The following is a 22,333-nucleotide window of genomic DNA, read 5'->3' on the forward strand; positions in this document are numbered from 1 at the left end:
TTTAGGAATGTGCGATGCATTTTAAAATGGACAGGAATGGTTTCTGATTTTTTGCAAATGCACAAAGAATGTGAAATAGGGCATACACACATCTATGATGAGCACATTCAGATGCTCTTCAAGAATTATATGCACATCTGTTGGTGCAGGTGAAGTGGTTGCACTTTCGCATCGCATTATTCGTGACAAACGTTTTGCAAATCGTCCAACTGTAAGAAACAGGGATACCCACATCCACAATCTGCAGCCACGCAGCTTAAAACCAGAGCAAATCCAGAGGTCGAAGTGGGGGGAGCGGTCGGGAGCGGTGCTCCCATACTTTTTATTTTTAAGTTTCACTGTTCCTATACTTTTCATTTTAAACGAAACCGTTCTGGAATGGTTAAGTTTGAAAATGAAAGTGTAGGAAGAAGTTGAAGCTTGCACTTCAGTGCACTGCACTACACATTCCCATAAATAGCAGGTGTGTTTGGGGGTTCGGATTGTGGGTAGGAGGGGGCCCAGGGATGGGGTTTGTGGGGAGTGGGACAGACCAGCAGGGAACATAGTTACACTACTACTTTTCATTCACTTCGAACACTGAGCAAATCCATAGATGCCTGGACATATATTGATTGTCCATGACCACCTGAAAAACGCTGTTGGTAGTTCCAGATTTTCTCCCATTTTTCGGATGTGTGTATTTGCTGATTTACAGATTTTCCCAAGCGTAAATCTTAGCTAATCAGGCGCTATGAGTCACTGCCAATTTTTTGGTCCGTTCAACAACGCGTTGAAATTAGGCCTGTCAGTAAGATCACAGAATGTCTATTTAGCTCTGATCTGACGTGCATCATCATCCCAGAACTATTTTACCCAGTGGTGGAAATGGAAAACATTTGAGGGGGGATCCCACAAGGGCCGGGGTGGGGGCAGAATTTGGAGGAGGGGCAGAGTTCTGAGACAGCAGAGTTCAGAGGGGGCTGAGCTGGCAGTTGAACTCTGATCAAAGGATGTTCGAAATAGTTTAAAAATGGAGCAATTTCTTTCATGGCTTGAAAATTACACACATCACAGTAAGATGAATCTTACTATGGTTTGTGTACTTTTCAAGCCATCTTCACAAGACTACAATCTATTTGGGAAAGGCAATGATCACTGAGCCCCCAGCTTTGCAGGCCCGGTAATGTATTGCTCTGTGTGCAGTGTTCTCGCACAGAGCGGTTTACATTACCGAGCCCGCAAAACTGGGGTCTCAGTGATCATTGTGTTTTGCATGTGGATTCTGCTCTGTGAGCACAGTGTGCTTTCTGCTATGTCACAGGGTCCTTGACGCTTGGCGAACCTGGGGGCTGTCATCGGCAGGAGCGTATCCAGCATTGCAAGAGTAGGGGGGTGAGCCAATAAAACATGCTAACATTAGTGGCAGATGTTAACTAATGTGCTAACATTAGTCAGCACGTAACAAACAACAAATACCTGCATGATCATTACAGATGCAGGAAAATCATCTGTAGAGGTCTTTGTCGTGGCACTCCGGGGCAAAATACATGCAAACCACCTAATTTGCACATGGATTGCACCAACAGAAGTGACTTCACAGAAAAGGAGATTGCAAGGAACATCATCAGTCTTTGATACTTGGAGGCACCATGGAAGTGACTTTAGAATAAGTTGCCATAAGTAAGCCAAGTGGCAAATAAGTTTGTGGTGCAACGTATCTAAATTGCACTATTATTATATATATATGGAGCAACTCTATAGTCACTGGGCTTTGTAAAAAAAAAATAACAGCATGATATATTAACATAAGCTATGAAGTGAATCTGAATCACTTACAGAGCTGCAGATTAGATACCGTGTGATTTAATGATTTGCCCAGGATCACACATTTTGGTTAAATGGTGAAACCAGGATGTGGACAATTTAAGCAGCTGAGCACATCTTCTGAGGTTTAGCTGATATACTTATTTATTAAGGTTCTGGTTAGCACTTCATGTGCTTAAATAGTACTTTATTTATAGCAATGCCTTGGAAGCAAACCACATTACATAATAAACTAGCCTTTAATAGTAAACTAACCATACACTACATACATTGTTATGGAAATAAGTTCAGCAATAAAAGTAAGGCTTTAGTTTCTTTCTCCCCGTCCTGCATGCAAAGTTACAATAGCATCATGCAGATTAATGTGAGCCTAATGTATCCCCCTTGCGTTTTAAAACCATAGTAATTATTTCATAAAACATGCAGCGTTATGCACCCTTCTCACTTCTGAGCACTCCCTTTCTCATTTCAATAGGGACAAAAGTCCCTGCTAATAGTCCCCCCCCTTGTATCAGTGCCTAATAGCTCACATTGCACTGGTATGTTGACACTGAACAATGCGAGAGCCTCTCTGCTTCCAGGAGCTCCTTGGGGCATTGTCCTGTCAGTGGGACACCTCTCCTGTTCAGATAGAGTGAGGTGTCCTGCTGCCTGAACAATGAATGTGCTGAGCAGGAATTGCTTGCACACCATGGTCGATGCCGGATTCCGCCATGGCGGAATGGGGAATTACCACCCCATTCCGAGGTTGGCGGGGCAGTAATTCCCCATGCCGCCATGGCCCTTCCCCATTCCGATTTTTGCCCCATAGGGCTCAATGGGAATGGGGAAAGCGCTAAGTACGGTGCCGCAAATTGCGGCACCGTACTTAGCACCAAGGTCCCTTTGCGGGTCCCTACTTTAACGGCTGGTAAAACCAGCCGTTAAGGTCGGGTCCCGCAAAGGTACCTCGTAATTAGGCGCTAATAGGTTAACGGCGCCGCAGCCTTTTACGGCGCCGTTAACCCATTAGCGCCTGGATCGTAATGAGGCCCATTGTCCTCAATGAGGTGCCGAACGAATGACTTGTCCCACTGATAAATGTCCCACAGCTGCTCCCCCGGCCCTCCTGCTCAATATGCCACTTGGCCTCCGTGATCTAATGGGCTCTGTGCGAGCACACTGTGCACACACACTTTGTGTGCGCAGTGCGCTTGCACAGAGCATATTAGATCAGGTTGAGCACACTGTGCATGGTTGTTTGACGGGGCTGGGGCAGAGGCAAGCCAGATCCCTAGATCCGGCTACAGAACCGATGCCAGATCTCGGATCCAGCGAGAGCTGGCCCATTAGCCAGTGCTAATTTTACCTCATCTTTTAACTAAAGGTCTATAAAAATATGTTTGTCTAATCACAATCCTCTATAATGTATGAGGAATCCCAGACTGTCATGGTTAAGTGACTACCCTACCTTTATCTGGGGTGTACGTAGTTATATATAAATGAGGCAGTGGGATATTATCAACAGTTATGCCAAAATCACAATAGTGCTTTAAAACATATAAATGTTTTCTCAAAATGGTAAATATATGTATACACAGTACATTTATTAGAAAAATATGAAAAACTTTAGAACAGTATGAGTATGAAAAATCGCTCAGTTTGTTATTTATCTGCCTCTGTGTTCATTTGGAACTGATTGGGCATAGACACAACTTGTATAGTCTTCATATGGGTTTCTAGATATTATATTACTAGAATGAAAGACTCGCCATGGTTCTGTCCTCTATTTTCATGTAGGACATTCGTCAGGAGGTGTCACTTGAGTTCCACTTGTAATATATAGCACTAGATCTTCGCCGTTGAAGTGAGTGTCCTCTGTTAATCGGGACAACTGTTGATAAAAATGATAAAACACCTGGTCAGTTTTAAATACTTTATTGCCTGGTGACAATAGCAAGTTGTCAGTGCTATTAAGCTGGTAGAAATATTACCTGCTTCCGCATGTGGGTTTCGTCCAGAAAACCCGGCGTATCTCATAAATCAGGAGGCCGTTGACCACTATTGGTTACTATGTAGTCTAAAAGAAAGCATATACATTGTATTTATGGACTTTGTATGTTCACTATTATGTTACCCTATCTGATTTCTCTCTTTAAGAGTTCTCATTTTGTCTTAACTTTCCAATTCTGAAAAGTCTTTTATATACTTTTATCATGAACGGAGTGTTCATATCTCATTATCCTATTCGATTAGATACTAGCAGTGGTGCATAGTAATACGATCTTGAGGGAAGTGAGTGAGAAAAGATTATCTATTTCTGTATTCTAAATGTCATAGTGTGGAAATCATCTTAATTGGTATACACAGGTATTTCTTACCTCTATTTGCATCGAATTCCGGATAAGAGGTATGGGTCTTCCCTCATATAGAAAGATAGAATATAATCTCTAGTCTTGATGTTAGAAGCGGAGTTGAGTATTCCTATCTCCCTTCTTCCACCTTTATCTAGGTGTCTAGGAGGTAAAAGAAAACAAAAAACGGCAGTCAGTAGTTGTCCATTTGCCACAGTATTATGCTAGAGTGAGAATTCGAATGAATCCTCTAAGATTCCGGTCGCTCGATTTTAAACCAGAAGAGCTCTCGCTTACCTGTGGTTAATGCGATTGCTCTCTAATTGAGCCTTGGTTCGTGGGAAGTAGTTCTATGTCGAATCCCGCATCTCGATTATATTGAGTGAGAAGTTTCAGCGTTAATGGACCGACACTCCAAAAGCATGTAATATTTCTACCAGCTTATTAGCACTAACAACTTGATATTGTCACCGGGCATTACAGTATTTAAAACTAACCAGGTGTTTTAATAATTGTTATCAACAGTTATTCCAATTAACATAGGACACTCACTTCAACCGTGATGATCTATTGCTATATATTAGAAATGGAACTCAAGTGGCACGTCCTGACGAATGTTCCACATGAAAATAGAGGACAGAAACATGTTGAGTTTTTCAGTCTAGTAATATAATATCTAGAAACCCATATGAAGACTATTATCGTTTTGTCTATCGCCAATCAGTTCAAAATGAACACAGAGGCAGATAAATAACAAACTGAGTGTTTTTTCATACTCAGAGACCTCCTAAAAAGGAAATGTATTGATGTCACAAAGACCATTGTTTCTTATATAATAGCTTTTAATATTGTATGCACTGTGAAAACAAAATGGTTCTAAAATGTTTCATATTTTTCTAATAAATGTACTGTTTATACATATTTTACCATATTAAGAATAAATGTATTTGTTTTAAAGTACTATTGGAATTTTGGCATTACTGTTGATAATATCCCACTACCTCATGTCTAATCATGATCACATGCGAGTTTGATCACTTTTCTGTAACCTTGGTTCACAAGAATTTCTCTAGAATTTGCCAGATTCGAAATCGAGTTTGGTTATGTTGTTGACCACAATGTATATTCCTGCAAAACGTTCTGCACCTCACATTGGATTATTTCCATTGTATGAAAAACAACTAGGTGATGGTGTGCAGCCTTTGAAACAAAACTGGATATTACATGAATGCAAGTTTTCCATGTGCTCATGGCCAACTTTTACAATTGAAATGTTTGAGTTTTATTGGGCAGGGTGGAGTTTGTGACATGCAGTTATTCTTTGACCTGGTGTTTGAAGAACATCCATAAGGTGTTTCCGCCTATGCTCTTTGGGACATGAACGTGGTGATTTCTGTGGTGGTACTGGTAATGATGTGGCAGCCACACTGTTATAAGGATAAAGCCTCCAATGTGGTCTGTCTTGAAATGCGGGAAGCTTTCCCCATCTTAGCAAGGGTTTTGCCTGCAACACAAAAGATGGCTTCTGTATTGGTACCATTAACCCTTCCAACATGGCGGGCAGACTGTCCTTGCAATACCATGACATCACAGGCAAGACAGCACTGCCTTGTCTGCCTCGTGTCCTTACAGCGGCAGAAGGAAACACCAAAAGACCTCCAGATGGTATAGACAGCACGTCGCAATGCAGAGGTTAATGCATCTCCCCTGCTGCTGAAGCTCCTTGTTCCTTTGTTCTTGCTCTCTCTTGTTTCCCACTGCCTCCTGTTGCTCGCCTTTCTGCTTCCTGTTCTCCCAGCCTTCAGTCTTCTCCCTACCTTCTTTTCTTCTTCATCCTGGTAGATATATCCCCTTACTTGTGACAGCATGCACTTGCAGATCCTCTCCAGCTGCAATCATTAATTGGATATCTGCTTGGATATTTGACTGCTGTTCTTCAATAAAGCAAGGTTTTTCTCCTTTTGAGGTTTTCCCTTGGCAGTCGCCATGGTACTCAACAGACTTTCCCGTGCACACTTGAGTGGGTGGAGTGGGCACCATAGGAGACTCACACCAGCTTATATCCATCACTGTATGGAACTCCAATCAAGTACCACTATGTGCTTGGAAAGTTGGTAAAGTTGGCATAACCATGACAGTTTGCAACGACAAGATGGATCAAATGCAACAGTTGATGGCCGCAGTGTTGGTCCTCACTTCAGAGGTCCAGAGATTAAAAGTCAAAAATACTATTCTGAGACAACTTGTAACTTCTGAGCCAACCTATGATTTTCAATATGGCAAGCAGTTCATTTGCCTGAGCCATCCTGTTGAGCCAGAGCAAGAACAATTCACGATATTTTGTAGAGGCTTGAGTGAAAATGTGGAAGTCTAGCTGGCCAGGGTTCCCTGACCTTGAAGACTTAATGAATTAATCACGCTTTTGCTCCAGCTGGGCTATCGCTTTCAGGAAAAAAATGTGGAAAGAAAGCAGCTCTCTGATAACAGACAACGACCTACACCAGCACCGTACTAGATGAAAAAAGTGACAAACCTGAACCCAGGCAGATAGAAGCTGCATATGGGCCCCTCACAGAGGAGAAACAAAGAAGGAGACATTAACGTCGATGCATGTACTATGCTTCACTGGAATACTTAGTCAAAGGTTGCCTGATAGCTTTACCACAGTGTTCAGGAAATGCCACCGCCCAGTCATAGCAGGGATACATGACCGGGAGCCTAATAAAAGCTGTCCCATTTTTTCCATCATTTCTCTCATGAAAGACCCTTCTGTCATTCTAATAGTCCTTACAATCCACATTTACATCATAGAATCTTCAGTGTTGGAAGTCCCCGCACTTGTACAGTGTGGAGCTGCCGGCATATTCATGGAAAATAATTGGCCCAGAACAATCAAATCCCCTGTGTCAATAAAGTAGTCAACAAAGTAATCAGCCTACATTTGGAAGGGGTTGACGGTCAACCTTTGGTATCTGGTCATGCAATGAAGACACAGCTCAAGTATGCCTAAAGATAAGTAACCACCAGAAATCCTTGTGCTTTGATCTTATTAAACCTTCAGATTGTCCTATTTTTCTAGGCTTACCATGGTTACGGATCCATAATACTTGCAATAAATGGATTTCAGACACTTTGTTTCTTGGATCTGAATATAGTGCGACTCATAGTTTTCCTATACTATTTGTTGAAGGGTTCATAATGCCACAAAGTCTTACTATTTCTCAGCCTACATGTATAATACACAATCTACAAATGGATCTTGCCCATTACCATGATTTCCTAGATGTCTTTGTGGATCACCTAGAACATGCCTTACCTCTAACCCTCATTATGCATATGACTGTGTCATAGAATTGATCCCAAATGCTCAGGTACCATTTGGGTGTATGTACATTCTGTCAGAGTCCGAGAAGTTGGCATTACAGGACTATCTGCATGTCAATTTATGCCATATTCTTATCACTGCTTCCAAGTTCCCTGTGAGTGCATCCCGCAGTCTCGTGACTAGGAAAGACTGCTCTGAACTGCGTCCATGTCTGGATTATATAGGCTTGAATAAAGTCACAGTGAAGGATACAAATCCCTTGCCTCTTATCTCCGACATCCGCGAAGCATTGGAAGATGCTACCATCTTTGTGAAATTAGATGTCCGTTGGGTTTACCACCTGATAAGAGTAAAATCCGAAGATGAATGGAAGACAGCCTTTAGAACAACATTCAGGCACTTTGAATAACTTCCCTTCCATATATTAACGTTTTATGGACAGACTTTTTGTTTACCTCCTGCTCCAATTCAAAATCATCTACCTGGATGACATACTGATTTACTCCAAGAACCTAGTTGAACATAAAGACCACATAAGGACAGTTCTTCAGTTCTTCAGAAGCATCGAGTCCTTGCCAAGTTTGAGAAATGCATGTTCCATCAATCTTCTAGCCCCTAGCTTGACTATGTTCTATTTACTGAAGGCATATATGTGGACCCCAACAGATTTTGGCCATTTTGGAATGGACAGCCCCTCATACAGTGACGGAACTCTAAAAAATGTTGGGCATTGCTAATGTTTACAAGAAGTTTATCTCAAAATACTCCAAGAAGATCTTACGCAAGGCCAGAATATTAAAAGAGGGAATACAACACCAATGGGATGCCTTGGCTGAAGAACCCGTTCCGACTTTGAAGATTGCCTTTTCTACAGCACCCATTCTCTGTTAACCTGATACTAGATATCCCTTTATAGTTAAATATTTATAAATTTTTTATTTTATTGGTTATTTATAAGGTGCTTATACAACAAACATGGTATCAACGTGCCACAAGGAAAAAGGGGAGGGAACATGGGAGGAAATAAACATTGAAAAATTGATAATGAATAAAAAGAAAAAAACAACAGTACTACTATGCCTTGACATTCTGAGCTTGCAAGTGCAGTGAAGATAAATAACATAGGGGGTTGGATGGGGGTCAGTGCTACCATGGGGGAGGAAGTGAAAAAGGTGACTGTTGGAAGGCAACAGGTAAGTGCATGGGCACAGATGTTCCAGGTGAAGGGTGTAGGTCCACCACCCAACTGGTTAGTGCTGGGCAAAGGCACACCACCTGTCCGACAGGTTTTGTCCCCAGAGGACAGTGCAGGGGGGATGCTGGTGGTGATTGGGCAGGGGGACAGGATCCCAGTGGACATTTAAGGGATCAGGCTGCCAATCTCAGTGACAGAGTGGATAGTTAGCATGGGAGCAGAGGAAAGGAGGAGGAGAAGAGAAAGGTCTTGAGTTGTTTGCAGAACTTGATGTGGCCCAGTTCCAGATGGAGAGAGATACAGAGACTGCTTCACAGGAGGGAGCCAACTGAGGAGAGAGATCTACCCCCAGCTCTCTGCTTGAAGAAGCATTTGACCAGCAGAGAGTTGAAGTGAGAAGATCAAAGAGGTCAGGATGAAATAGTGAGAGAAAGTGCAGGTATTGTGGTCCCAGACAGCCTTGTGGATGATGCAAAGGGTTTTGGATTGCATACTTAGGGCTGGAGAGATACTTCCCTAGGCTTGAGGCCAAAGATAAGTTTCACAGCACTATTCTAGATTAGTTGAAGAGGGCAAAGCCTAGAAAGAGGTAGGTTGAGGATGAGGATGTCACAGTAATCCAGCCTGCAGACAACCAGAGCTTTAGAGACATTGGGCCTCTTGTGGAAGGTGAGGAAAGGGAGAATGCCTCTAAGGAGGTAAAGTTGAACGCGGGCCTTCTTGGCAAGGTCCAACATGTGAGGAGTAAAGGAGAGAGAGGATTCAAAGATGACCCCAAGGTTTCTGACTTCAGCGGAGAGAAACGGGGAACAGGCTTCCTGATAGGAAGAATTTTGGTCTTACTGGCACAAAGAGAGAAATCAATGGAGGTGCACCAAGACTGAATCACAGACACGCAACCAGGGATGATAGAGGAGGAAGAAGACAAGGAAGAGGGCAGCTTGAAGAAATTAGGAGAGAAGGCAGAGATCAGGTGTGCAAAGAGGTGCAAGGTAGATGTTGAATAGCCAAGGCAAAAACATATATTGTGCAAATTATTGCAATTTCACTTTGGTTCAGAACCAATGAAAAAATACAATTAAAGTTTCACTTGTAAGTACACGCACCCCTGAATCTCACATGCAAACACACTCTGTGATGCGATTCCTTTGCACAAGTGTAGTTATGCCTGCCTTTGGGTGGCGGAGATATGGAGGGATTTGCATCAGCATTTCACAGGTGAGAGGTTGTGCGGTCACATCCATGAATTCGCCTTGTTGTGCGCATTTGTGGGCATGCTATTGAATGCCTGCAGCCCGTCCCTCATAACGCCCACTTTTTTCCTTGATCTTTCTCATTTCCCGAGTTCCGCCACCAAATCCACCCTCTGCACATGCCTCGCCAGGCTCTGCGTGGTATCTCGAGCAACACACTAGACCCCTCGCAGAGATGTGCCGAGCCTGCATGAAGACCCTGCAAGTTATGAAATAGTCCTACGAAGTCCATTCCATGAATCGACAAATGTGATTTTGCATGCAGAATGTTGGGCAAATCTGAAATTTTTCACCCAAATAATTCCATGAATCGACCCCTAAGGCATTTGATATGAAAAAGAAAAAAAAAACACATGCTGACTGTAGGTCCCTTCCCTGACAAACTTTGTATGTGGATGCATGCCATGCAAAGTGGCTGTACATATACAGGCCGATTCATGGAATTAATGTGCGCCGAAAATCGCAGCGCAAGCGTGCGAAAGTGTGCGAATCATGGCGCAAGTGCGAAAATCGCAGCGCAAGCGTGCCAAAGCCACGCACATTGATTCATGGAAGTCTGTGCGCATGTGGGTGGCGCACGCCGGCGCACACGTCATCAAACGGCATGCGCTACGTGCACAGCGAAAGCACACATACGCGGCGCACACAACAAAAGTGGGTGGAACACGGGTCGTAACACGCGGAATGGGGAACAACGTGTGAAAATGTGGGCGTAACGGGGGAAGTACAGGAGGGAAATGTGCAGAATGCCCACACTTACAACACATATTCATGGAATCGAACAGGGGAAACGCGTGCGCCAAAAAAGACATGCTAATCCGGAAACACGTACGCCAGCAGGAAGCAGGCATACGTGGCCCCGCACAGCAAAAAAAAGTGCACGGGAACAACAAACAAGCTCAGACGCTACGATGAATATACCGTTCCTCGCAGCAGTGGTTGTGGGGCACCGCAGGAGGAGGATAGTCAGGCCCGGAATTTTTACACCCAGGACCAGCCTTTTTGGGATGCCTGATGACCAGGTGTATGGGAGGTACAGGTTTACAACACACATAATACTCGACCTGGTGAGTGAGTGGGAGGATGACCTCACATCATCCACCCTATGCTCCCAAGCACTGAGCCCCTTGGAAAAGGTGCTCAATGTACTGCACTTCTTGGCCACTGGTTCATTTCAGCGGACAAGTGCCATAGTGGGGGGGGTGTCACAGGCCACGCAGTCACGCTGCCTACACCAGGTGTTGGCCATCATGACTGCATGCTCCTCAGTCCGCAGGCACATATACATGCCCAGAACACCTGCAGAAAGGCAGGCTGCTGTACAAAACTTTTACGGGGTGGCACACTTCCCCAAAGTGCTAGGTGCCATTGGTTGCACCCATGTGGCTCTACGTCCTCCCAGGGCAACTGAGCAAATCCATAGAAACCGCAAGCACTGGCATTCCATCAGGTAGTATGTGATACCAAGGGAATCATCACCTCAGTATATGCCAACTATCCAGGGTCCACCCATGACAGTTTAATTTTCAGAATGTCACCCCTAAACCGGGACCTAGAAGCTGGGCGGCATGTCGATGCATGGTTGCTTGGTGAGTATAAATGCCTCTGCACGTGCATGCATGTCAGATACTGAGTAATATCACAACCCCACTAATGATACCCATCATCACCCCCCCAGGGGACAGTGCCTACCCTCTGAGCACGCACATGATGACGCCAATTCGGAACCCCAACACAACACCTGAGGTAAGATACAACACAGCCCATATTGCAACCCAGGGCATAGTGGAGCGCACATTCGGAGTGCTCAAGTCACGCTTCCGCTCCCTTGACCGCTCTGGTGGGCAGCTGCCATACGCACCCCCAGTAGTGTGCATGATCATAGTGGCAGCACGTGTCCTGCACAACGTTGCAACACGCCGTAGTCTGCCAGTGGACATGGTGGTGCCCCCACATCCCCATCCACATGCACGGCTGCTGCGCATGGGAGGGGAAAGGGCATGTGGTGAGGCAGCCCGTACCCAGCTGGTGGCTAATTACTTCACCTAAAATCACCATACCAGCCTGAGATTGGTCACCTGGAAGTGTTACATTGTGTGCATCCCTACCTACTTAAAGACAACCAATGCTGTGTGACAAAAATACACACATTCATGCTGCATGAATGACTACCCCCTTGCAAAATACAACATGAAAATAGCGACATGTCACCCAACCCCTTCCAATCTCAGCTACCCAACACACCATGGCATGTCATGCAATGTGAAAGCAACCAAATGAATGCACAACACATGACACAAGTGTCACAAAGTGCACTGTCCCAAATGTAAACAGACCACAGACAATATGCTCCCAGTAATCAATAAGAAACAGCTCACATGAACAAATACTTACCAGCAACACAATACAGCAACACAGGATGAAACAGTGGCAAAATATGACAGTACAAAATCAAAGTAGTGCAAGTCTCACAACCTGAATAAGCCAGCACATCGACCCCTTCCAACTCCAGAGTGTTGTTGTCAGTCAAATGTGTCAGTGTACTGCATACAACATGAACTGCATCTGCAAAGGAGACGACCTTGTGAAGACATGAAGAAGGTACATGTGAATAAGGAGAAAGACATGGATGCACAAGCACATATCAATACACCACGCAGTGTTCAATCCAACAACAATCCCCACTAGGGATGTCCACACAGTTTTGACTACAGACTGCCCACATAGCTCATGGGAGACCAATGTCGCTGTGTAAGTCACTGTCACTTGGTCAGACCCTTTGCAAGCCCATGGAAAGGGGAAGCAGGAGGGGTGTGTGTGTCAGGAACCCAAGCATCTAACCCAAAGACAGGACTAGCCTGCATGTGCCCAGCTGGAATACCCACTGGATGCCTACGGGAGCCACACAAGGCAACACACTGTAAAAAAAAAATACAAACATCAAAAATGGCCATGTGTGGACCGGGGGGGCGGAGGCCACCCAGGAGGTTCTAGGACAGGGTGCACCTCGTATGGTCCTCCATGGCAGCAAGCATGCGGGTCTGGAAGGTCGGTTCTGGAGGATGATAGTACGGAGATCCCCATGCAGCACCTCACAGGTTGCCTGCATTTCTGCATGCATGGCCTCGCGTGATGCCCGGATCTCCTCATGGGTTGCTTGGAGCTCAGCTGAGAGCGAACGTATGAACTGCTCCAGCTGCTGTTCTGACCTAAAATTTCAGGAAGCCTCAAGTTCACCCAGAGTCTCCCTGAGGAAATGGATTTCTAACCTCAGGGCTTCCCTGTGGCCCTGGGACTCTACAGATATGGCTGCGCGCTGAGTCTCCAGTGCCACCCATCGCTCCCTGTTGGGCACCAACATGTCCTCCCTGTGTGATTGGCAAATGGAGTCTGTTGCCTGCTGTTGGAGCTCCATCTGCATTTCAGGGGGGAGAATGGAAGTGGCCACCCTCTTCATTGCCTGAGCCATCATTTCAACCGATGCTCCCTGTTGTGCTGCTATACCGTACATGGAGTTTTTCCATACAGTATTGCCTAGTGGCGTACGGCCACCGCGTCGGCAGGCACCACACCTGTTTGGGGCAAGGCGATCTGCACCTTGCTGTGCTGGCACTGCCTGAGGCTGCAGGAATGCATTCCCCCTCTGATCTGCTGGCCCAGGAACGGGATCACATGTTGTGGAGTGTGACCCTGCATGCGTAACCGCCAAAGGCGGAGTTACCAACACTGACATCCCCATAGAGGGGTTTACCCCCCCCATGCAGGTGGGTTGGACAGAACAGCATCCCTGCCACTCACCTGCGACGGCACATAAGTCTCACTGTCCGATTCGGCACCTGAATCATAGAGGTCTGGGGAGGTGCACCCAGAGACACCCGTGGACAATATGGTCTGCAGGAGGATTGGGTTTTCACCCACCACCACCCCACATCCTCCACTGGTGCCCGGTCAAGGCTGAGATTCCTCCTGGGTCTGCACCATCTCCTCCACCTCAACAGCATCAAGTGCCTCATCACCTGGAAAGACATGAAAGACAACAAATGGAAACAGGCATGAGCACCATAGCACACACATAGGCCTGACAAGCCAGAGATCCAGTACATGAATTACACATGTCCCACATGACTATAACCCTGGCATGCATGCACTGTCAATGAGTTGGAAGGGGGGGCAAAAAGCATACACTGAGGACTCCAAGATGGAAAAGCAACACATGTGCTGCATGCTGGATAGCACTGGCATCACACATTAGCCTGTGAGTGGCATGGGCAATCCACATACATGACACATGCCAGCACACAGATGGCACGTAGCATAGCCATGGTACATTTGACAAGTACAGCCATATGTTAGTGAATGAGTACTGTCACCCATCCATGTGAGATGGACATGATGAGATGAAAAATTCCAAATAGTGTGACAAAATACACATGTGCCACACACTGCAACACATCCAGTGTACAATTATAGAGTGATGGCAGGCAGATGGATACATCAATGGTTGGTCACTTCAACTTGACAGAAAACGACAATCATGTTCCACATTCAAACAGGCCCCAAAAATTAAGGTGAGCAGGCCCTTACTCAATCAGCCTGAATGGTCAAATCATTCCCATAACAAGGTAATAAATGTCGGCCATTGTGGGCTGTAATATATGATAGAAGCATGTCACATATGTGGCATTAGGGCTGAAAAATGTGTTGCAAAAATGGGAGGATTGAAACAATCAGGCTGAATGAACACTGACAATTCTGAACAATGTTGTTGCAAGATGACAGTTCAAGGGCAACTGCAGTAATGTGCTAATTGGCAACTGTGGTCAGAAGGGATACTGTCATACCCAAATCCAAGGGCGGTGAATGGTTTGGAGGAAGCACATGGGTGAGCCATACCACTCAGGACTACACACCCTCACCTGGCACTCAATCAGAACATGCATTGGCACTTACCGGACTATGCTTCGTAATCTGCTACGTCTCCCACACCTTGGATCTGTTCCTCTGCCACAAAGGTTCCAGCAACAGACTCATGTTCAGTGAGTTGGTCGTCCTCTGGTGGAGACACAACGCCAGTCACCAGAGTAGAGGCATGATTTGAAGCCAGCTTGTTCTTTGCTCTGCGTTTCAGGTCATTCTACCACTTACAGCAATCATCAGCTGTGCGCCTCACAAATCCAAGGGTACTAATGTGGTCCGCGATGGTCTGCCAGTGGGCCCTACGTTGAGCAGGCGTAGTCTTGCACCCTGCAGTCACCACCATTTTGCGGCAATGTGCCAACACATAGGCCACAAGTGCATCAAGTTCGGCGTCATTAAAGCTAGGCTTTCTTGACGTGCCGGAGTGTGTAGCCGTGTCTGGGGTCTCAGCCTGTAGTGCTAGAGCACCCTTCTTCTTCTTCTTGTAAGGTGGTGCGGATCCTGAGTGGCTTACACCGCTCTGGACAGTAGGGGCAGAAGCAGAGGTGGACTGGGTACTTGAAGCCTGTAAAGGCACAATGACCAAAGGTCTTGGTGCAGGCATTGGCTGCAGGGTGATGTTGGCAGGGTCCCGGCTGGGAGACTCGGAGCTCGGGTGGATTGAGCTGCAGTTGCCCCTGCAGCCTCCCCACCCTGGCTACTTGGGGCAGCAGATGACATTGCTGCCCCAGATCCACGGGGCCTGGTGACAGCAACTTTCACCGCCACACGTGACTTAGACTTGGTGACCTGGAAGTCAGCCTGGGAGTCATCCTGTGCCGGTTCAGTTGACAAAATGGGCCGGTCCAACAACGGCTGAGCTGGGATGGTGTCAGCTATGTTTTCCCACAACCATTGGGGGGGGCATAGGTGGCCCCGATTGTTCCTCCACACACAGGGCTCTAGGGGCACCCTGCAAATCGTGGTCACATCCACTACCACGCCCACCACGCCCACCTTTGCCTCTCTTATTGCTTGGTTGCCTCCCAACCATGGCACTGATGTTGTTGTGCGTATGGGAGTTGCAGTAAACAATTGTCCTGGGCAATTGGGGTGAAAGGGGTAGGGTACTAGATGGAATTTGTACCGTAGTTATGTTGTTATGTTATGTTTTATTATTTATAATGCGCAATTATACCCAAAGGTATCAGGGCGCAGCATTTACAAGAATATGCGAAGCTTGGTTACAAAGTGTACAAAGTTCAAATAGCATAGGGAATGTACAGAGCAATAGATGAGAGCACACAATATATACAGTATATACAAATTAAAAGGTGGCACACAAGGTTACACAGTGTGCGGATCGCATGAAGGATGGCCTTAGCACTTATCTATCTTGGCTGTCCTTCATTTTAAGCCATGAAATTACCTTAGAGCGGAAATTCAGGTAGGGCATGTCTACTCTGAGGTTGGGGGGCAAAGGGTTCCATAGTTTGGCTGCCTTTACCGGGAAACTGTTACCTCCTATGGTGGCAAGTTTGTAGTTTGGGACAGAGAGGCAATCTTTGTAAGCAGTTCTGAGGGGTCTTGCGGAGGCTTGTCTATGGAATCTGTTAGTCAAGTAGATCGGGGCAGCGTTGTTAAGGGATTTGTAGGTAAGTGAAGCCGTTTTTAGGAGAATTTTATCTCTAGTAGAGAGCCAGTTGTTCTGTTGTCTGAGACCTGATATGTGTTCTCTTCTGGGGATACCTAAGGCTGCTCTCCGGGCGTTATTCTGGAGGGTTTGTAGCTTGCTGGTAATAGCCTTGGAAGTTCCCAGGTAGAGGGCGTTACAGTAGTCAAGGCAGGATAGAATGAGGGCTCTAGCGAGTGTAAGGCAGCTAGTGTCTGACAGAAATGGTTTAGCTGAGCGGATTAATTTGCATGTATATGCAGATGAGAATGCCAGTGAGCTCAGTTGTCTTTTGAAGGAGAGGTTAGAATCCAGGTAGAAGCCCAGTGTTTTGACCTCCTGTCCAACTTTGATGTTGTTCCCATCTATCATGAAAGAGTTGTAGGCCGGGCTGAGTTTCCTTAGAGTATGCGTTGTTCCCAGGATGATAAGCTCCGTTTTCTCATCATTCAGGCATAGTCCATGAGTGGCCATCCATGCCTGGATGATGATGTACACCCTATTCAGCAAGGCCAAATCCTTCCATAATCTCCAGAAAGCGGAAGGAGGATCTGAGTATCATCTGCATAATTAGTGTAGGTGATACCGAGATGTTCCAAATCATCGAAAAGGGGCTTGGTGAATATGTTGTACAATGTGGGGGAGACGCAGGAGCCCTGTGGTACACCACAGGTGATAGGTATAGGGTCTGCTGCAGCTGTAGGCGAAAATACCCTCATATTTCTTCCGTTAAGGAATGAGGTGATCCATGAGATGGCCTCGGGGGAGAAGTGTGCTGCTGTGTGGAGGTGTGAACATAGGACAGAGTGGTCGACCAAATCGAAAGCTGCAGAGAGGTCAAGGAGGAGGAGCAAGGCAACTTGTCCTTTGTCCCTAAGTGTATCAATCTGAGCTTTCAGGTCGATGAGAGCAGTCTCAGTCCCGTGTTGAGGGCAGAACCCAGATTGTCTAGATCCTAAGAGGTGGTGTTCTTCCAGGTGCTTCTGTATTTGAACGTAAGCTACCTTATCTAGGATTTTTAGTAGGAAGGGAACAGTCGTTATGGGTCGGTAATTGGTGGGTATGGCTGGGTCAAGGGTAGGTTTTTTTAGTAAGGGAAGTACCCAAGATTGTTTTAGATTGCTGGGGATGGAGCTGGTGGAGAAAGAGGCATTGATCAATTTCGTGATGAAGGGTGAAAGATCGCGAGCAGCGTTTTTGATGAGCTGTGCTCGGCAAAGGTCTACCTGGCAGTTAGATGGTTTCAGGGACAAGATGATTTTTTCCACATCGAGTGTATTGACTTTAGTAAACTTGAAGCGCGTGGGGTCTGTGGTTGTGCACTTGTCTGGTTTTTTGGAGGGGGGCATGTCTTTTAAGGTCTCTTTTTTGCTGGAGATTTTGGTTTGAAGGGTCTTGATCTTATTGGCCAAGGCATTTTGAATTTCTGAGCACCAGTTTTTATCTTTGGTGCAGGTATCAAGGGGTAGTATGGGAGTTTCAACTTCTTTGAGAATGGAAAAGAGTTCTTTCATGTTGGATTTGGCTGACGATATGCGAGAGTCATAGGACGTTCGTTTGGCCACATATATTTCTTTTTTGTAGAGTGCAGTTATTTTAGATAGATTAAGTTTGTTAGCAGCTGAGGGACATTTTTTCCAAGTAGCTTCGCAATTTCTCTTTTGTTGCCTCAGGTTTTTGAGGAATGGTGTGTACCATTTGTTAAGGTGTGATTTCTGTTTGCTCGGTTTGAGTTTGAGAAGGGCGATGAGGTCCAGTGCTGAGGCCATGGCATTGTTATATTCCTCAACTAGGATCTCTGGGTCCTCATTGTCCGAGAGTGTGTCAAGTTTAGGGAGTAGGTTCGGGATGAGTCTTTCTGCTGTAATGCTTTTCTTGTTTGTGGTGAGAATAGGTGGGGCTGATGTGAAAGGCAGAGGTGTAGGTCTGTCGGTGGTTAACCAGAACGAGACTAGGTGGTGGTCGGTCCAGATTAGAGGTGAGATATTGGTAATGTTTGCTACGCAGTTGTGATCAGCCATCCAATCAAGTATTCTACCTTTTGAGTGAGTAGGGGCCATGCTTCTTTGTGCAAACCCTAGTTCAGCAAGGGTGGTGCCTATAGAGCTAGATATTGGGTCTGCTGGGTCATTGTAGCCTAGGTTAAAGTCCCCCAAGGTAAGGACTTGAGCTGAGGTTTTAAGGTTGCTAGTTAGGATAGCGTTAAGGTCTTCATCAAAGGTGCCGATGGGTCCTGGTGGGCGGTAAATCAAGTGGATGGTGAGGGTTTGGGTATTAGTGAGAGGGACTTTGACTGATAAGTTTTCACAGGATTGGACATTGGAAGGTGTAGCGAGTCTCATGGGTAGGCTAAGTTTATGTATAATGGCGACACCCCCTCCTCTGGACTTGGGGCGATCTTGCCTCAGGATGGTGTACTTGTCTGGGACTGCTAGCATAATCATGGGGCCTACTGCTGGGTGTAACCAGGTCTCGGTGATGGCGAGGAACTCTAGGTCGTCTTTGAGGATCAGATCTGCTATTTCTGTAGCATGTGCTACTAAGGATCTAGCGTTGATTAGGGCTCCCTTGATTTTAGGGCTGGCTGTCTTTATGGTGGTAGTTGTGTTTTCAGCAGCGCTAGTATGGCGTTTATCTTGAGTTTGTCCAGGTGTGCTCTGTCTAGGGTGGATGAGTATGGGGCTAGAGGTGAGGTTGTGAAGAGAGTTAGAGGTTTTAATGTTAGGGTTAAGTTGAGGTAGCTGTTTTAAGGATTTTTGTGGGGTATGCAGTGAGCGGGCCCATGGCTCGTAGATTTTGGCTAATCTAGCTCTGAATCCTAGGTTCCTGTCTATGGTGGTGCGAGGGAGACTAGGTGGTAGCTGAGGGTTGGCTAGGTCTGTATGGGGTGGAATCTGGTCAGTGGGCATGGAAGAAATGGGCATATTGGGCAGTTGAGGTGCCATTTTACAGTAAGTGTGTAAAGTAATGTTCAGGAAGATGAGGACAGAGGCGTGTAAACTTGTGATAGGTAGATGCATTCTGAATAGAATTGAAGGTAATGTCTTGACTAAGTAGGCGCTAGTTCTCTGAGGACATCTAGAAGCGAATTTGAACAGTATGGCTAAATAGGACTGGGTTTACGAACAGGCATCATGTCTAGATACAACTAAAATCAGGATCAAGCAGCATTTAGAAACGAAATTGAGCAGTATAGCTAGGTATGACTAGAGTACAGGCAGCATGTCTAGATACATATGGATTTGAGCGTGTTAGAGGTTGGAAAATCAGTACAACAATAGGTGTAGATCTGGCAAGAGAGCAAGGTGCAACTCTGAGATAGATTTAATAGTAGGGAAGAGATGAGATTAACAGACGAGTCAGATCTAATACATGTCAAGCACGTGATATATAAGCTGTAGATAATGTACGTTAATTATAACATGAGTAGACAAAGTCTTGATAATTATTGACAATGAAGTTCCCCAAGAGTTAGAGAGTAACCACCAATCAAGTTACCTTATGAGATGTAGTGCCTTGCGCCAGTGTGTCCGGACATAGGGAAACAAAGTTGATCGTTCACCCTAATATGTTGCCTGAAGCGCCATGGAGCGAACAGGGGGCAAAGAGGGGCCTTTGTGCGGGCCTTCGTCGATGGCTGGCGTTTCCGCCTGCCGGCGGAAGTAGCGGGATGAAAACAAGCTTCAGTTGCTTAGCAACGAAGCCACGCGGCCAGAGCCTCACTCTGGTGCCGCGATGTGCCCGCCATCTTGGGATCAGGCGGAAGATAGTGACGGGGTCAGGCGGTGCCTGCAAAGCGGTGCGTTCGTTTCGGGTCGCAGGCAGAAACCAAGAATCCAGCCAAGTTAGGTGTGCTGTGAAGATTGCTGGGTCAGTCCAGCCAATAGAAGCCTCACCCTTGTGGAGTCCAGGGTCCCGAGGCAGATCGAGGTGCGGCTGTGGGAGCCACTCCAAGGCTCTCGGGAGGCTGGGCTCCTGCCCTCCTCTGTGTGTGCTGCGGCTCGACTGAAGATGCAGGGGGCAAACAGGGGCCTTTGTGCGGGCCTTCATCGATGGCCAGCGATGGCGGGAAGTAGTGCTCTAGCAAGGCTGTCTGTGACCCCTGGGGGAAGATGACGGGTCACGCAACGCACAGGCACCCCAAAAACAAAAGTACACATGCACGTAACCCCTAGTAGACCACGTGCATGGAAAAATGAACCCGCACTACGCTGTGGCACCCAGAAACACAAAAATAAGTGTACTCGTGTTACACGCAGCCTACAATGACCTCTGAAGGGGTACGCGACACACGGGGGCAACCACAGTTGGAAAATACGTGCGCGACTCACCGTCTGTCTTGAAAAAGAATGTGAAAAAGACACACGTGTGCGCGTTGGCAGCACGCCCGCCAAAAGAAGAAAAGAACGCAGTCTGAGAAAACAGGGAGTACGAACTGGAAATGTTGTGAAGTAATCGCGTGTGAACCGACAAGAAGAACAAGAATCATCCACTCGCTCTCCACAAAAAGCACGTACAAGAAAATAGTGTGATACTCATATCTTTTAAGCCAGCCCACACACTTATGCGTTTATGCGCTAAGGCCCTTTCCTCCAATAGCACAGTGACGTGCAGTTTTCTCACGTGATGATTCACTATGCACCCGTGTTGTGGGGAACGCCCGCGCGCGTAACGTCACTTTTCATGCTGACGTGCAATTTTTCATGTGCCAAATCACTCCCTATCAAGCTGGCCACACGAAAACACACGGAAGACCACGCTCCTGACCAAAAGGCCATTTTCCTGCCCGCAAGAGCCCCGAGCACGCTCCCACCAGCCATCTGCTGCTGCCTGCCTGCTGCCCACGTGCCCTGCTATTTGGTGCCTGCATGTCAGCCATTTGCAGGGGTCCAGTTTCTGTGTCCACCCCTGCTGGAACAGAAGACTCCTGACTGGGATACCATCACTCCACAGCCCAGCCCCAGTACCCAGATGCCCAACCCACACCTGGCTCGGGGGTCACCATATCGGGGCAAACACCATCTGAGACCACTGGCAACCCCCAGCCAGAGAGGCAGAGGGCCACCAGCTTCAGTGAGAAGGAAGTTGGTGTTCTGGTGGAGCATGTCCTGGGGCATTATGATGCCCTCTTCGGAACATCACGCGCCAACAAGGAAGGACGGGAGAGGATCTGGGAGGACGTAGTGGTTGCCATCAACGCGGAGGGGGTGGCAACCCGCGACATCAAGCACGTCCAGAAGCGCTGGGAGGACTTCAGGTCCAGGACCCTCTACAAGGCCCGGTGCCTCGTGAAGGCAGAGGATGAAGAGGGGTGCCGGGTCAGCATGAGCAACATCCAGATGAGTGTCCTGGAACGCATAGGCCCAGCGCTCCACGCCCAGATCCTTCGGAGGCAGGCCCGTCTGGAGTTGAGAGGTAAGTGGCCAAGCATTGCTGTGTGAGACAGGGCATGTTGCAGTGTGCTGGTAGTCTGATACTTGCCTGTATGTGTAACATAGGCCATGTATGGATGGGTGTGTGCAAGGACATCATGGTCATGCATGTGAGACCAGTAATGTGTGAGACGCATGGATGGTGCATGTGTTCCAATGCAACATGGGGAGCTGTATGCGGAATGCACACATGAATGCATGCCAGTCTCTGTTCTTGGACATGGATGGGGGGTGAGGGATGGGTGCTGCTCTCATGTACATGTATGGTGCACATGTGTGTGTGTCTGAGAAGTGTGTGTGTGACTTTGAAACGCCATGGATGCATGACGCATGTCCGTGATGATGTGTAGATTCACTCATGCAGTGCGGTCACTATGTATCTACTGTGTCTGTGGTGTACAAGCAATGATTCATGATCCTC

The sequence above is a fragment of the Ambystoma mexicanum genome, chromosome 7q (genome assembly GCF_040938575.1).
Source record: "Ambystoma mexicanum isolate Mex_15411 chromosome 7q, UKY_AmexF1_1, whole genome shotgun sequence".
Lineage (NCBI taxonomy): Eukaryota > Metazoa > Chordata > Amphibia > Caudata > Ambystomatidae > Ambystoma > Ambystoma mexicanum.